Below are 4,452 nucleotides of genomic sequence, written 5' to 3' on the forward strand. Positions count from 1 at the left end.
ATATATATAGTTTCACCTATGTTTTTGCAGTGATATAGTCTAACTAGGGATGAATTTAAGCTTTATAATTTTTTAATTTTCGGAACACACCAAAATTTATAACTTTGCCAATTTATTATACTTTCTCCGTTACTTGTTAATTGAGATTATTTTTTTTTACATGAAGTTTAATAATAATTTATTAACTGAATGGTGAATAAAATAAGAAAGAAAATAAAATAAAATAAGAAATAGATTACTTTTTGCCAAAAGTAATTATCATAATTCAATTAGCAAGGAGAGAATAATATTTAGTGTCACAAAGATAGCATATTAAAGGTAAATGATTGATCGAATCATTACACGCGTTACATAAATTATTTGTTATTACATGTAAAAGACAAGAAGTGGTAGATGGAACATAGCTTTTCCACTCAGGGAGGGTGCTGGCCGGTCTACCCATAAATCAAAAAAGGAGCAATCATATAATTGTTGCATATAAATATAATATATATAGGTGACCTTCGGTTTCGGTTTCTAGGATAAAATAATATTAAGATACAATCTAGAATTGAATTGTGAGATTATTATAGTCATAGGAGATTAGCTATGACTAATTATTCTATGATTATCCATCTAGGATTGAGTTTTGAGGTTGAATCTCATAAACCAAACACACTACAAATTTAATCTCGAATGCTAAACTAGTTTTAAATCTTAATTACTGATCTAAAGTTCATTATAATGAATTAATAACAAACTTATAATGAACTTCACATTTTTAAATTATCAAGATGATGCATTACTTTTAAATCTCTGAGTTCTGTGTTATTTTAAAATGATGTGTTTGGCGTTCGTTCAACGTTTAAAACTAGTTTGGTATGTAATATAACCCCTATCTAGGGATGTGATCAAATGCAAATTCTAAATATTGTACAAACTCCAAACTATAATCTAAACCGTTAAAAAATGTCAACAGATGACAAAATAATAGCAACAAAAAATGTCAACACAATGTCAACGGTTAATGTTGTGTTGAAATTGTGTTACATTTTTTTTTATTTTTATTTTTTCATCTATTAACATTTTTCAATAGTCAAAATCATAGTAATTTGAAGTTTGTACAATATTTACTATTTGTATTTTGTCACTACCTCCTATCTATATAATATTTACTATTTGCATTTTGTCACTACCTCCTATCTATATATATCACATTTGTAACTTATTCTAACGATTAGAAGATATTCTCATAGGGATGTACTAATATGCTAACTAATTTTAAAGTGCTAACGTACATCCAATCACGTGCTGCCACGTGGCACGAAAAATGCAATATTATATATAGAAAAATGCAATATGCATTTGTAGAAGCTATAAATGAATTTCGACAGATTGCATTTTTGTTATATGCAAATTGCATTTTTTATTGTTGAGTTTTGCATTTTAGATATTGACGGTTTAATTTGCATTTTATATCTAGACGTATTGCATTTATATATGTGAAAATGCAAAACTTAACAATATAAAATGCAATTTATGTGAAAATGCAAAACTTAACAATATAAAATGCAATTTGCCTATAACTAAAATGCAATCTGCGGAAATGGAAGTACAACTTGATAAATGTGTATTACATTATTCTGTATACAAAATTGCATTTTCCGTGCCACGTGACAGCATGTGATTGAATGTACGTTAGCACTTTAATTAAAGATGCGTCCTAGTGCTCCCAAGTTCTCATAACATGCATGTCAAAAATATTTTATGAGTAATTCTAAACTTTTCTCAGTAGAGAGACTCTTGATCGGTCGGATCAAAATTAATTGAGGGAGGTTATGTAAAAAAATTAATGCGTAGTGATTTAATGATTAATCAAAATCAGCAACACGAGAGTGAGCTGTGTCACATGGAATTACCAGTTGATAGGGACTAATAAAACTCATTGACTTTTATTCAACAATGGGCCTTTGTATAAACTCCAACTTTTGGCGCTTTATATTTCATTTTCATGTGCCCACCTATTTCTGTGATGTATAGTCTAAGTTGCCATTTTACATGTTGATTTCGTCTTATTTTTGGGCAAATATGACAATTCATTTCACCACAATATTTACTGTCTTTTTTGTCTTTTTCGCAACATGATAATGATATTATTTCTTATCACAAAATACATTGAGAATAGTTTGGATAAATGAATCTAGGGTCTGGGTTTCGGTTCGATTTTTGCCCAAACCGAATCAAAATCAAGAAATCGAATTTAGTTCAAAACCTAAACCGAACCCGAAAAACCTAAACCGAAAACCGAACTTCAAAAACTGAACAAAACCGAAAAAACTGATATTTTTTGAAAAACCGAAAAAAACATGGAGTACATTTTATTTATACTCCATCCGTCCCACAATAATTGTCACTCTTTTTCATTTTGGTCCGTCCCACAATAATTGTCACACTTCATTTTTACCATAAATGGTAAGTAGGTCCCACATTCTACTAACTCACAAACCAATATAAAAAAGTAGATCTCACATTCCACTAACTTTTCGAACAACCTTTTCTTTACATTCCTTAAAACTCGTGTCAACACCAAGAGTGACAATTATTGTGGGATGGAGGGAGTAATAGAATATAAATATATACATATAATATAAAATTAATAGAATATATATAATACATACTCCCTTCGTCCACGTAAAATAAGGCACTTTGTGAATGCCACAGGTTTTAATGTAAATTGATAAAGTAGGAGAAAAGGGAAAAAAGTAAGAGAGAAGAAAAAAAAAAGTACTCCCTCCGTCCCGGAGTATTAGACTCACTTTGGGCACATGATTTAAGGAATTGATATTTAAATAGTTAAAGTGGAGAGAGTAAAGTATGAGAGAGGGAAAAAGTAGGGGAGAGAAGAGAGAAAAAAGTAGGTGGGGAATAAAATAAGATAGATGTTTTTTACTAAAAAGGAAATGAGTCTAATATGTTGGGACATCCCAAAAAGGAAAGTTGGTCTAATACCTTGGGACGGAGGGAGTAAGAGAAAAGTAGTGTTAATGGAATGTGGGGTCCATATTATTAGTAAAAGAGAAGAGAAAAAAGTAAAAGAGAAGTTGTTGAACTTTTCTTTTTTGAAGTGCCCTATTTTTCGTGGACAACCAAAAATGACAAATGTGCCCTATTTTTCATGGACGGATGGAGTATTATGTAAAATATATTAAAAGAATATATAGTATATAATGTATTAAAGTAATAGAATAAATATATATATAATATTATATTTAAAATATAATTCGATTTTTCGGTTTTTTTTTCTCCCGGATCGAACCAAAAAATTTAAATTTTTGTATTTTTAAAACCGAACCGAACTGAAAAATCGAAAAAATCGAACCGAATTTCAAAATTTTGATTTAGTTCGGTTCGGATATTCGTTTTCGATTTTTTTACTCACCCCTAAATGAATCTACTAAGGGTGCGTTTGATTGGTATGATAGCCATAGATATGGCCTTTTATCTAGGTTCTACTGTATAGTTTTTGTTTGGCACGATAGAGTTATACGACGACCCGTGATAAACACCATGACCTAGAAATATTTATGATAGCTAACTGACATTCCTCTACAACACTAACCAGGTTCTCGGCTGAAATAAGGAGCTATGCTACGGATCCATATTGTGGTTTACGACTCTCTTGTCTAAAACACCCCTCCTCTTCCTCGTATCTCCTTCAATTTCATACTCAAGTTGGGCGACACTAGCATCAGCCGTCAAAGTTCACAATATTCGCCGATGAATCCGCCGGCGACGATTAAAGGTAATTCTTTACGATTGAATGTAATTCACTTCGTTTTTTGCCGTTTAATTGAAGTGGAAAATCCGAGAGTAAAATTGGGCGACAGATGAGAAACAAGCTCGCGGGGGCACTGATTGAGAGGCCGTATCCCCAGATTTGGACCGGGTCGGGTCATGTTTGAGACCAACTTAATCGGGTTCGGGCTCGCCGTCGGCTCCAGCGTCTTTATTGGCTCAAGCTTCATTATCAAGAAGAAGGGCTTGTAGAGGGCCGGAGCCTCAGGCGCTCGCGCCGGTAGGTTTTTGTTTTGATTTTTTCAAATTGGGGGGATTTTGAATTGGGCAAAGTTTGAAGCTTTAATTGTTGTATTGAGCTTTGATTGGAAATTTCTCGAGATGAAGTTGTCAATTATTGGGGAAAAAATTGTCTTTGTTTGTATTTGGTTGTTGCGTTAGCGGATTGGGTAAATTATTGGCTTTCAGTTGGAGTTTCTGTTTATTGGTTTATCTATGAGAAAATTAATAATGCTATGGGAAGAAGATTGTGATCTAATATGTATCTCTGATGTCCATTAATGATTTTTGGCCTAATGTGTTGCATTTCGCCGAATGTAATTCACTTCGTTTTGTGCCGCGAGTAACCGGAAATAACATCAGTTCAAAATTTGAAGCAGGGGCTGCAGATTATACACA

The 4,452-nt window shown here is 32.3% G+C and overlaps 1 long non-coding RNA gene across 1 annotated transcript; it reads left to right on the forward strand.

The window, feature by feature from the left end:
- Nucleotides 1-3,701: 3,701 nt before the first annotated feature.
- On the forward strand, nt 3,702-4,241 carry LOC125204179. The gene is made up of 2 exons (XR_007173503.1): nt 3,702-3,781; nt 3,867-4,241. It is a non-coding gene; the product is annotated as an uncharacterized LOC125204179 (long non-coding RNA).
- The last annotated feature ends 211 nt before the right edge of the window (nt 4,242-4,452 follow it).

Source organism: Salvia hispanica, chromosome 2, assembly GCF_023119035.1.
Source record: "Salvia hispanica cultivar TCC Black 2014 chromosome 2, UniMelb_Shisp_WGS_1.0, whole genome shotgun sequence".
Classification (NCBI taxonomy): Eukaryota; Viridiplantae; Streptophyta; class Magnoliopsida; order Lamiales; family Lamiaceae; genus Salvia; species Salvia hispanica.